General features: G+C 47.3%; 1 pseudogene; it reads left to right on the top strand.

Annotated features, from left to right (window-relative positions):
- Positions 1–9,447: 9,447 nt before the first annotated feature.
- On the top strand, positions 9,448–9,545 carry LOC135275976 (small nucleolar RNA U13; annotated as a pseudogene).
- Positions 9,546–13,914: the final 4,369 nt, after the last annotated feature.

Genomic DNA, 13,914 nt, shown 5'->3' with positions numbered 1-13,914 from the left:
AGTATTGGAAGTTCTAGACAGATCAATCAGGTAAGAAAAAGAAATAAACAGTATTCAAATAGGAAAGGATAAAGTCAAATTGTCTCTTTTTGCAGACGAAATGATTGTATATCTAGAAGACCCCTTCGTCTCAGCCCAAAATCTCCTGAAACAGATAAGCAACTTCAGCAAAGTCTCAGGATACAGAATCAATGTGCAAAAATCACAAGTATTCCTATACACCAATAACAGACTTAAAGAGAGCCACATCAAGAATGAACTGCCATTCACAATTGCTACCAAGAGAATAAAATACCTAGGAATACAACTAACAAAGGATGTAAAGGACCTCTTCATGGAGAACTAGAAACCACTGCTCAATAAAATGAGAGGACACAAACAGATGGAGAAACATTCCATGTTAATGGTTAGGAACAATCAATATCATGAAAATGGCCATACTGCCCAAAGTAACTTACAGATTCAACGTTATCCCCATCAAGCTACCAATGACATTCTTCACAGAACTGGAAAAAACCACCTTAAACTTCATATGGAACCAAAACAGAGCCTCCATAGCCAAGTCAATTGTAAGCAAAAAATACAAAGTGGGAAGCACCACACTACCAGACCTCAAACTATACTACACAGCTACAGTAATCAAAACAGCATAGTACTGGTACCAAAACAGAGATATAGACCAATGGAACAGAACAGAGGCCTTGGAGGCAACATCACACACCTACAACCATCCAATCTTTGACAAACCTGACAAAAACAAGCAATGGGGAAAGGGGGCCCTGTTTAATAACTGGTGTTTGAAAAACTGGCTAGCCATATGCAGAAAGCAGAAACTGCACCCCTTCCTGACACCTTACACTAAAATTAACTCCAGATGGATTAAAGACTTAAACATAAGACCTAACACCACCAAACCCCTAGAAGAAAACCTAGGCAAAACCATTCAGGACATAGGCATAGGCAAGGACTTCATGACCAAAACACCAAAAGCATGGGCAACAAAAGCCAAAATAGACAAATGGGACCTAATCAAACTCCACACCTTCTGCACGGCGAAAGAAACTGTCATTAGCGTGAATTGGCAACCAACAGAATGGGAAAAAATTTTTGCAATCTACACATCTGACAAAGGGCTAATAATCAGAATCTACAAAGAACTAAAACACATTTACAAGAAAAATACAAACAAGCCCATTCAAAAGTGGGCAGAGGATATGAACAGACACTTTACAGAAGAAGACATACATGAGGCCAACAAACATGAAAAAATGCTCATCATCTCTGGTCATTAGAGAAATGCAAATCAAAACTACATTGAGATACCTTTTCAAGACAGTTAGAATGGTGATCATTGAAAAATCTGGAGACAACAGATGCTGGAGAGGATGTGGAGAAATAGGAACACTTTTACATGGTTGGTGGGAGTGTAAATTAGTTCAACCATTGTGGAAGACAGTGTGGCAATTCCTCAAGGACCTAGAAATAGAAATTCCATTTGACCCAGCAATCCCATTACTGGGTATGTATCCAAACGTTTATAAATCATTCTACTATAAGGACACATGCAAAAGAATGTTCACTGCAGCATTGTTTACAATACCAAAGACCTGGATCCAACCCAAATGCCCATCGATGATATAGTGGACAGAGAAAATGTGGCACATATATACCATGGAATACTAAGCAGCCATAAAAAACGATGAGTTTGTGTCCTTTGTAGGGACATGGATGAACCTGGAAACCATCATTCTTAGTAAACTCACACAAGAACAGAAAATCAAACACCACATGTTCTCCCTCATAGGTCAGTGTTGAACAATGAGAACACATGGACACAGGGAGGGGAGCATCACACAATGGTGTCTGTAGGGGGGAAATAGGGGAGGGACAGTTGGGGGGTGTGGAGTTGGGGAGAGATAGCATGGGGAGAAATGCCAGATATAGGTGATGGGGAGGAAGGCAGCACATCACACTGCCATGTGTGTACCTATGCAATAATCTTGCAAGTTCTTCACATGTACCCCAAAACCTAAAATGCAATAAAAAGATTAAAATTAAAATTAAAATAAATAAATAAATAAATAAAAAGAAGGTGGGGCCAGGCACGGTGGCTCACATTTATAATCCCAGCATTTTGGGAGGCTGAGGCTGGTGGATCACGAGGTCAAGAGATCAAGACCATACTTGCCAAAATGATGAAACCCCGTCTCTACTGAAAATACAAAAAATGAGCCAGACATTGTGGTCCATGCCTGTAGTCCCAACTATTTGGGAGACTGAGGCAGGAGAATCACTTGAATATGAGAAGCAGAGTTTGCAGTGAGCTGAAATCATGCCACTGTGCTCCAGCCTGGTGACACAGCGAGACTCCATCTCAAAAAAAAAAACCACCATTTGCAGGACTGGATGTGAAAAGGAAAAAAAAATGTACAAGATTAAATGCGTGCTGAAGAAGAACCACCACCTGTTCATCTGCTGAGCACACCATGATTCCTAACTCAACAAAAGAACTCCCACTCTGAGAAAAACTAAAAGTGAACTGCTGTTTCCAAAAGGCATTTTTACGGTTGGAAATCTGTGTTTCCCAAGACTTCCTTCCAGTCGTTGGCACTGTGACAAGCATTTCTCACCCCTGGGGACGTGGGGCTGGAGGTGCAAAAGAGAAACTCACCAAGGCTGAGTCTCAGCTGCCTGCATCCTTGGAGCCAGGGCCAGAGGGCCATGAGGGGTTCCCTTGCTCCCACTGTCCATGCTGGACTCACAGGGCACGGGTCTGCTGCAATGACTGGGCCTACCTCCATGAAGTGATTGCTCAAGTGGGCCCTGAGTCATTCTTGAAGGTTTGCTGCTGCTCTTGACCCAGTGCTTCCCATAGCTCCCCTCCAGTTCAAGCGATTCTCCTACCTCAGCCTCCAGAGAAGCTGGGATTACAGGCACCCACCACTACACCAGGCTAATTTTTGTGTTTTTAGTAGAGATAGGGTTTCACCATTTGGCCAGGCTGGTCTTGAGCTCCTGACCTCATGATCCACCCGCCTCAGACTCCCAAAGTGCTGGAATTACAAGTGTGAGCCACTGCACCTGACCTTTTTTTTTTTTAATTTATTATTTGTTTATTTTAGAGATAAAAATCTCACTCTTTTACCCAGGCTGGAGTGCAGTGGCACCATGTTGGCTCATTGCAACCTCTGCCTCCTGGTCTGAAGCAACACTGGATGAATAGACATAAGACTGAGGCTGAAGTGCCAGGCCTGGATCCATTCCTATATGGCTGTGCTATTGGCAGCAAGTTCACCTCTTTGGGGATGAGCTCAGGGTACTCAAATCACCACTTGCCAGACTCTCGTGCTCTCTCTGGACATCCCACCTGGCCTGGGCACCCACCTTGTGGCTGAAGGCCGGGATCTGTGTGCAGTGGAGCTTGTGACCCAGCTCCAGCCTGTAGGCACCGTCTAAGCCGCTCTCTGTCTGCAGCCTCTGGCTGGTGCTGCACTGGTGCACTGGCTGCTTTGCCTGAGCTGTGAGGATTGATCAAGGGACTGCTGCCCTCCTCTGCCAGGCAGCCCTCCACCAGGGATCCAAGAGGAGGGCCTAGCCCAGCCTGGCCTCAGCTGTGTCCTCCCACCCCTGTGCTCTGCTTCACCTGTCACTCCATTAGAACTTGTCCATGGGGAGGTCTTAAGAGATGAGAGACTTCCCCTTAACAGACCCTCCTTTTTTTTTAATGAGCAGATACTAAGTCCTACTCAGAGCCCACAGAATGACTAATGGAAAATCCTGTGGTGACAGCATATCTTAGCTCGCAGAGCCACAGGCACAAGAAACAGGGCAGGCCCTGCCACCTCCAACTGCCCCGCAGCCAGGCGTGTGGTGCCTTACCCAGGAGGCTGTACTGGATCCTCAGGGAGTTGCTCCAGAGCCGGCCCCACTGCTGCAGCAGGCCAAGGGCACGCAGCCCCACCAGCCCCGGCACGAAGAGTTCAGCACCCAGGGCGGCCACCCAGCCTCCATCCTCCTCCTTCCTTTCCAGCAATGCTGCAGGGACAGAGAGCAGGCAGGTGTAAGTGTCAGACCCCAGGGACAAAAACCCCCAGCCCCAGGCAAAGAGGGGAATCATGAATACACCAGGGGCCTTGGGGTTGGGGGTTCCTTGAAGAGTCAACACCTGTACCCTGCACAACAGCCCACAGACAGGCCTGATCACAGCTCACTGCAGCCTTGACCTCCCAGGCTCAATCAATTCTCCTACCTCAGACACCCAAGTAGCTGTAACTACAGACATGTGCTATCACATTGTCTAATTTTTGTATATATATATACATATATGCATATTTTTTGTAGAATCAGGGGTCTCACTATGTTTCCCAGGCTGGCCTTAAACTCCTGGGCTCACCTGCCTTGGCTTCCCAAAGTGCTGGGATTATAGGCATGGGACACTGTGCTTGGCCCAAGAATAAAGTAGAATGAGGCCAGGCACAGTGGCTCATGCCTGTAATCCCAGCACTTTGGGAGACCAAGGCAGGCAGATTTCCTGAGGTCAGGAGTTCGGGACCAGCCTGTCCAACATAGTGATACAGCATCTCTACTAGAAATACAAAAAAAAAAATTAACCAAGTATGGCACTGGGCACCTGTAATCCCAACTACTCGGGAGGCTGAGGCAGGAGAATCGCTTGAACCCAGGAGATGGAGGTTGCGGTGAGCCAAGATTGCACCATTGCATCCAGTCCTGACAACACTGCGAGACTGTCTCAAAAAAAAAAATGTAGAATGAAACAAAATCAAATAGGACAGATGACAAAATAATTAACCACACATCATGGGTTGTTGGGTAAATTTCACTTTCTGAAGCTTCTGCTTCTGCAACACTGAAGGTCATCCAGAACACACAGGTGGAAATGGGCCAGCTGTTATGACTCCCAAACACCCACATGAGGTAGTCAACAGCCACCGCTCCAAGTGCCACCAGTCACAGCTCCTGTCCTTACCTTGGAATCTTTCAGAACACATAAGTGGCACACCCAGGCACTACCACCCTAGCTCTGGAACAGGGCCAGCACCTGCTCAGCCTGTGCATGTGTTTTAAATTCCCCGTGTATTTTAGGACAAAATGTTACATGTGTTTCTTATCGTGGGTGAGAATTAAAACAGCCCAAAAGCTGCTATTTTAAGGTGTGTGGGGGCAGTTGGAGGTTGGGGGAGGTTCTGGGGGCTCACACTGAGCCTGTATCTGTCCTTGGATGGGATGTTGATATTGACAGGCTGGGTTGATGATAACCATCAGGAGGCATTTGGTCCACACCCTAGCCTGGCCACAAAGGAGACGGGGCACAAAAGGTCTCATCTCCTACCTGTCACATGGGCCTGGTCACTCAGCAGATGGCTCAGTGATGCAGAGAGGCCAGCTTGCTGACCACCTGCCATGTCAAGTTCTCTATAAAGATGACAGGGCTGCCCCTATCACCAGTTTTATCTCCAGGTGTGCCTGGAACTGCTCAGCCTTGTCGACCATGGCTGCAAGTCATTCTAGCCCTGAAATGGCCTTCCTGTCAGCTGGTGCAGACACTGACACTACTGGCTTCACCAGCAGACCCAGCCATGACCACACAAGCTGGGACTGGAGAGAGGGCAGGAGACAGCCCAGCTAATGGCTTTCTATGCCGATCCTTCCCGAATTTTTGTTTATTCTTGAGACGGAGTCTCAGTCTGTCACCCAGGCTACAGTGCAGTGGTGGCATCCTGGTTCACTGCAACCTTTGCCTCCTCGGTTCAAGTGATTATCCTGCCTCAGCCTCCCAAGTGGCTGGGATGACAGGCACACACTGCAGTGCCCAGCTAATTTTTCTATTTTTAGTAAAGATGGGGTTTTGCTATGTTGGCCAGGCTGGTCTCAAACTCCTAAGCCCAAGTGATCCACCCACCTCGGCCTCCCAAAGTGCTGGGATTACAGACGTGAGCCACTGTGCCCAGTCCTCCCTCATTTTTTTAAACTCCAGATTTCTCAAAATTAGAAACTTGTGTTACAAACTCAGACACAAATACAAAGAACTTCTCTTCTCTCCTTGACAACCCTGTCGTTGGATCCATCAGGAACTCAGTCAACCGTCGCTATGGAATGTGAGCAGAAACAACGCCATCTGTCACCTCTGCTGTGCACCAGCTCCAGCCCTGGTCATCATGCCTGTCTCACTGCAACATCCTCCTGGCTCTCCTGGCTCCCATCCTGCCACTGGCAACTGATCTCCAAGCGGTAACCAGACATGTCGAATGATGGCACACCAGCATTTCTTCCAAACTCCTTAAGGCCAGTGAAGCCAGAACCTCGTTGGTCACTGGTGCAGACACTGACAGGTGGGCCAGGGGGACAGCTCACTACACTCCAAGGTCCCACATGGGAGTTCTTCTAGAAAAGCCATGAACAACTACAAATACCATCTTTGATGGCCCTACCAACCTGCAAACACACCCCACACACACCTCTGATGGCCACTAGCTGGTCAGTTCACCCAAAAGATGTCAAAACAGTACTCGCTATTACCAGACCATCACTACTTAATGCTGTGTTTCCCCAATACCCACCAACATGTGTGCATCTGTGAACAGATGTATCTGTACATGGATGTGTGTACATGTGTATTATACACATGTAAACACACAGATATGTGTGTATTGTGTGAATATGGATGTGTGTGTACAGTGATGTGTGTGTACATGGATGTGTCTATATGTAGGTGTGTGTATACAGACATGTGTGTGGATGTGTGTAAAGACATGTATATATATGAATGTGTGTACATGGATGTATGTGTACAGATATGTCTACACATGGTTGTAGATGTGCCTGCTGACAGGCACAATCTAGCACCGGCTTTCTCCAGTGTGTATCAGAGGCTGTGCGGTGGTGTCAGAGCTTCCTCAGGGTGCATGTGAACAGGGTGAGCACAGAATTTCTCTCCCAAACTACACTTTGCAGTTAAAGAGAACACTAGTTACAAATGCGTCAGGTCAGCAGGCATAAACTGGGGCTCTCCAGGAAACCCAGGACCCAACCTCCACACACTAGGGGAGGGGCTGCCAAACAGAACACTTCCCACATCAACCTTAAATCCCATAAACTTTGAGACAAGTTGAACCCAAACTCTGGCACTTTGCATTTATGAGCTTATCTGCCTCAGTTTCCTCATCTTGTATGGGGTTACAAAGAGGACTTGAAGAAGGGACCTCCTGTCTGCTGGAACAGGCTCCAGAAAGTTACAGAGCACCAGCTGTTACTGTAATTTTGATGAGTCTGGGGCAGATGGAAATAGAATTTCTCCAAAGGCAAATAAAGATTTCCAGGCTTCAGACAGCTCTATAGGGAGTGGCAGGAAGGTTCAAGGGGAGGTACAGACAATCTGTGCTTGCACATTTAGCAAATAACAAGACATTCAAGGGCCCCTGGGAGTTCTGGAAATGAAGCAGAAGTCTCAGCCGTCAGACAGGTGGGGCTTTAGGAGGAAGACGGCTCTCCCCTGACATGGGTCTTCTCCCCACCCAGGCTGACGGCACAGGTGGAAGTAGAGAGAGTATTTATGCAACAAAACATCCAGCCTGGCTTCAGATGCTCCACTCCTGGCCTCTCTGAGAAGACACTGGAAACTGAGGCAAAATCAGGACACCCACTGCTCAACGTGCCCAGTGGTTATACCTGGCGGGACCAAGTCTAAAGTTGCTATTTGTATCCTGGCTGGAGTGCAGTGGCGCGATTTCGACTCACTGCAACCTGCACCTTCCAGATTCAAGCAATTCACCTGCCTCAGCCTCCTGAGAAGCTGGACCTACAGGCGTGCATCACCACACCCAGGTAAGTTTTATATTTTTAGTAGAGACAGGGTTTCACCTTCTTGGCCAGCCTGGTCCTAAATTGCTGACTTCATGTGATCCTCCCGCCTTGCTGCCCAACGTTTGTACACTTTTTGAAGTCACCGATCTACTTGAAAATGGGATAGAAGTTTTAAATCTTCTCCCCAAGATGGAGGAGACAGACATAAAACTTCAACACAATGACAAGGGCTTCAAGTGACTCACTAAGTTCCATCCTGGTACCCTTGGGTAAGAACCCTTGAAAAGCACCTACTAAGATGAAAATGAGCCTGAACAACATAGTGAAACCCATCTCCACAAAAAAGAAAAGAAAAACATAGAAGAGCATTTGGTGGCACAGGCCTTAGTCCCAATTACTTGAGACGCTGAGGCAAGAGGATCGCTTGGGCCCAGGGGTTGGAGGCTGCAGTGATTTAGGATCATGCCATTGCATAGAAGACCTTGTAAAAGAAAGAGAAAAGTGGGGGAGAGAGAAAAGGGGAGAAGAGAGGGGGAAAACACATGGGGGAAAGGGGGGAAAGAGGTAGGAAGAGGAAAACAGAGGGAATAGAGGAAGGGAGGGAAAGGAAAGAAAAAAGAGAGGAAGAAAAAAGAAAAGAAATGAGAAAAACATATAAACCTTGTGGCCAGGGAATTCCACTGCTAAGAATTTACTCTGCAGAGAGAATGGTGTTCACCACAGAATAATTGTAAGAGAGGAAACCTGGGAAAAACTCAGGAGCACTTCATTATTAACATAGCTGAATACATTCCATTCCACGGACTATTACATTGTCATTCGCACTACAGGGGAGACACTGATTTTTTTTAAGTGGATACATTAACTCCATGTGCTGATTGTGTGCATAGATCATCTCAGAAAGGAATCACCAAAAAAAAAACCCTAACAGTGGTTGGCTTTCAGGAGGGGTGGGAGAGCGGCTTTAAGGCTGCACCAGCACAAACCAGTAGAAATTTTTGCAATAAAGACCGTGTTGCAGGGCCATCTGTAGCTGTGGAGCACGTGAAATGTGGCCCACACAGCCAAACAACTAAATCTTTCATTTTCTTTAATGTTAATTCATTTAGATTTTTTTTTCTTTTTTGAGATGGACTCTCACTCCATTGCCCAAGCTGAAGTGAAGTTGCATGATCTTGGCTCACCACAACCTCTGTCCCTCAGGTTCAAGTAGTTCTCCTGTCTCAGCTTTCCAAATAGATGGGATTACAGATGCTTACCACCACATCTGGCTACTTTTTGTGTTTTTAGCAGAGATGGGGTTTCACCATGTTGGCCAGGCTGGTCTTGAACTCCTGACCTCAAGTGATCCACCTGCCTTGGCCTCCCATAGTGCTGAGAATTACAGGTGTCAGCCAGTATGCCCAGCCACAAAGGTATATTTTTGAGTAAAAAGAGCAAGGTACAAACAAAGAGAGGGAACAGCTGGGCATGGCTCATTCCTGTAATCCTGGCACTTTGGGAGGCTGAGGTGGGAAGATCGCTGGAGCCCAAGAGGTCGAGGCTGCAGTCGGCAATGTTTGCACCACTGCACTCCAGCCTGAGTAACAGAGCAAGACCCTGACTCAAGAAAAATTAAAATTAAAAAACCAAAACCTAAGCAAGACGATTGGGTTTTCATGCTGTTTTATGATATGTACCTTCCTCAAAACTTGTTACGGTATCATCACATCACCCATCTGATGCGAAAAAGAAAAAATAAAACCAAGAAACTCAAACTAAAAATATTTGCAAATCTATAACATTATGCATTGTCCTGTGTCTCCCCGAAAGACGCTGAAGCCCTACGTCACAGGGTCTGTGGATGCGACCTTATTGGGAAATAGGCTCTTCACATGTGATCAAGCTAAGCTGAGATAATGAAGGTGAATCCTAATCCCATGTGACTGGTGTCCTTATAAACAGGGGATGTGACAAAGACACCTACAAAGTGAAGACAATGTCAAGACAGAGACAGACGACCACCTACGAGCCAAGGAAGTCTGGAGGCTCCGAGAATCCAGGAGCGAGACCTGGGACAGACCCTCCCACACAGCCTTCACAGGAAAAACAAACAAACAATAAAAAATCCCTTGATTTCAGACTCCTGGCCTCCAGAACTGTGAGAATAAATCTCTGTGGTTGAAGCCACAAAGTTAAGGGTGCTTTGTTAAGGCAGCACTGGGAAATGAATGCAGATTTCTTGGGGCGTGCAACAACACTTCTGCAGGAAATCTGGGACGTGGCATGCTTGATCTTCAATTCATACCTTTCTCTACTCTTAATTCCTTTTTTGAGAGACAGGGTCTCACTCTGTCACCCAGGCTGGAGTGCAGTGGCACAAGCATGGCTCACTGCAGCCTCCACCTCCTGGGATCCAGCAATCCTCTTGCCTCAGCCTCCTGAGTAGCTGAGACTACAGGCACATGCCACTGTGCCTGGCTAATATTTTTTAAATGTTTTGTAGAGATGGGGTCTTGCTGTGTTGCCTACCTTTACCTGGAACTCCTAGACTCAAGTGATCTTCCCACCTTGGCCTCCCAAATTTCTGGGATTACAGGTATAAGCCATTGTAACTGGCCTGCCTTTTTTTTTTTTGAGACAGAATCTTGCTCTATCACCCAGGCTGGAGTTCAGGGACATGATCCCAGCTCACTGCAACCTCCATCTCCTGGGTTCAAGTAATTCTTTTGCCTCAGCCTCCGAGTAGCTCAGCTTATAGGTGCCTACCACCTCACCCAGCTAATTTTTGTATTTTTCTTAGACACAGGGTTTCACCACTGGGCCAGGCTGCTCTCGAACTACTGACTTCAGGTGATCCTCCCACTTCAGCCTACCAAAATGCTGCGATCTTGGCTCACTGCAAACTCTGCTCCTGGGTTCAAGCAATTCTCCTGCCTCAGCCTCCCAAGTAGCTGGGATTACAGGTTTTTGCCACCACACCCAGCTAGCTTTTGTACTTTTAGTAGAGACAGGGTTTCAACAGGTTGGCCAGGCTGGTCTTGAACTCCCGACCTTAGGTGATCCGCATGCCTCAGTCTCCAAAGTGCTGGGATGACAGGCATGAGCCACTGTGCCCGGCCTAATTCTATTATTATTACATTGTAATATATAATGAAATACTTACACAACTCACCGTAACGTAGAATCAGTGGGAGCCCTGAGCTTGTTTCCTTCAAACTAGATGGTCCCTTCTGGGGGTGACGGGAGACAGTGACAGATCATCAGGCATTGGATTCTCATAAGAAGCAGGCAGCCCACCTCCCTCGCATGTGTGTTTACAGTAGGGTTTGTGCTCCTATGAGACTCTAACACCGCCACCGATCTGACAAGAGGTGGAGCTCAGGCGGTGATACCAGCAGTAAGGAGTCACTGTGAACACAGATGAAGCCTCCATCGCCCGCCCGCTGCTCTCCTGCTGTGCTGCCTGTCCAGTTCCTAACAGGTGAGCCGGGCACAGTGGCTCATGCCTGTAATCCCAGCTACTTGGGAGTCTAAGGCAGGAAAGTCGCTTGAATCTCGGAGACAGAGACTGCAGAGAGCCAGGATCATGCCATTGCATTTCAGCCTGGGCAACAAGAGTGAAACTCCGTGTGAAAAAAAAAAAAAAAAAAAAAAGTCGGATGCAATGGTTCACACTTGTAATCCCAGCACTTTGGGAGACTGAGGAGGGTGAATCACCTGAAGTAAGGAGTTTGGGACCAGCCTGGTCAACATGGTGAAACCCCATGTCTACTAAAAATACAAAATTAGCCAGGTGTGGTGGTACCTGCCTGTAATCCCAGCTACTCAGGAGGCTGAGGCAGGAGAATTGCTTGAACCTCGGAGGTGGAGGTTACATTGACCCGAGGTCGCACCACTGCATGCACAGAGGGAGATTCTGTCTCAAAAATAAAAAAAAAAAAACAGGCTATAAACTGGTACTGATCCGTGCCCAGGACAGTTGGGGACCCCAGCTGTAGACAATATGTAATGATCAAATCAGTATAACTGAGACAGTCATCACCTCAAATATTTATCTTTTGTTTTGGGAACACAAAAATACTTCTTTTCTAGCTATCTTGAAATATTCAAATAAATTCTCATTCACTGTAATTTCCCTTGTGCACTATTGATTACTGCAACTTATTCCTTCTATCTAGGCCTTCTTGTCTTTCATTCATTCTTTTTTTAATTATTTTTATTTATTTCTGAAACAGTCTCTCTCTTTCTGCCAGGCTACAGTGCAGTGGCATGATCCCAACTCACTACAACCTCCACCTCCTGGGTGTAGGCAATTCTCATTTCTCAGCCTCCCGAGTAGCTGGGATTACAGGTGTGCACCACCATTCCTAGCTAACTTCTGTGTTTTTAGTAGAGATGGCATTTCACCATGTTGGTGAGGCAGGTCTTGAACTCCTGACTTCAAGCAATCTACCCACCTCAGCTTCCCAAAGTGCTGAGATTACAGGCATGAGCCACAGCACCTGGCCATTCATTCATTCTTACATTCATTCATTCCACTAATAACAACTGCCTGGTTATCATATATCCGATGGGTTTCCAAGTTCTGGGGAAACAGCAATGAACAAAACAAAGTTGCTGCTCTCTTAATGGATCCATCATTCTACTGAGGGGGAAAGAGGCGATCCACAAACAAACCAGTAATGCAGAAAGAACAACAGGTGGAAAGAGCTTTGAAGAATAAATACTAAAGTGGGTGTGGCCAGGTGCAGTGGCTCACATCTGTAATCCCAGCACTTTGAGAGGCTGAGGTGGATGGATCCCTTGAGGTTAGGAGTTCAAGACCAGCCTGGCCAACATGGTGAAATGCCATCTCTACTAAAAGTACAAAAAAAAAAAAAAGCCACACGTGGTGTCACCTGCCTGTAATCCTAGCTACTCAGGAGGGTGAGGTGGGAGGATTGCTTGAACTTGGGAGGTGGAGGTTGCAGTGAGCCTATATTGCATCACTGCACTCCAGCCTGGGGAACAGAGCAAGACACTGTGTTCAAAAATAAAAAAGTAAAGAGAAATCAGGTGCAGGTGTAAAGTGCACTAGCACGAGCAGGGGTGCTGTGGTGGAGGAGAAGGTGGTCAGGAAAGGCCTCTCTGTCAAGGTGAGAGACATGAGGGCTGAGCCTGGGGACTCCTGGGAAGAGCAGCCTGGGAGGGCTCCAGGGGTTGGTCCCATTTGTGGTCCTTTTGTTTAGTTTTGTTTTTGAGGCAAAGTCTTGCTCTGTCGCACAGGCTGGAGTGAGGTGGCATAATCTCGGCTCACTGCAATCTCCACCACCCGGGTTCAAGCCACCTCAGCCTCCCAAAGAGCTGGGATGGCAGGCGTGAGTCACTGTGCCTGGCCTATGTATTAACATGTTTAAATTCTTTAGGAATTTAAACATGTGCTTTAGGAAGAGTGTTCTGACAGCCATTGGAAATAAATGACATAATGGCAGGACAAGGATCACGTCAGTGACAGGGTGACTGTGGACATCTGCTGGCCAGCAGCAGAAAAGCCACTCAGACCCTGGATTCTACCTCTGCAGTCCGCCTGCACCTGAACCCTCATCCCCACATCAGTAGAAGCCTGGAACTCTCAGAATAGCAGACCTCACCAGCCGCTGCCACCTTCACCAGGATGATGTGATTAATTTGTTCACACAGAAGACAGCAGGAACCCTGAGAGAACAGGATCCAGAATGTGTGGGTTTTGATGGACTGGGTGGTACGATCTGGGAGGCTCCACCTACCTCGCCTCCTGACCACCACACTCCTTCCCCAGTCCTGCTCGGCATAGAGACCAGAGTGACATCACTAGAAATGTAGACGCTTGGAAGGACACCAATGACACGGAGAAGAGGGGGCCAGAGGTCCACAAGGTGCCCAGCTCCTGGCCTCGGATGCCCAGGACTTTGTCCAGAAAGGCTCCCTCCCAGCCATAGAATGAGATGGTCCTCCAGTACCTGAGGATGGAGCTGGTGAGCCTGGCCTGCAAGTCCTTCTGCCTCATTTGCTCTCCTGGGATTGGAGGGAAGAGAGAGATGAAGACACGGCTGGTCCAGAATTCTCCCCTGCACCCTGACAGTCACCCTGCAG

Source organism: Aotus nancymaae, unplaced genomic scaffold (genome assembly GCF_030222135.1).
Source record: "Aotus nancymaae isolate 86718 unplaced genomic scaffold, 86718_ANA_hifiasm-v0.15.2.pri h1tg000019l, whole genome shotgun sequence".
NCBI classification, from domain to species: domain Eukaryota; kingdom Metazoa; phylum Chordata; class Mammalia; order Primates; family Aotidae; genus Aotus; species Aotus nancymaae.
This window is presented reverse-complemented; position numbering and strand designations above follow the sequence as displayed.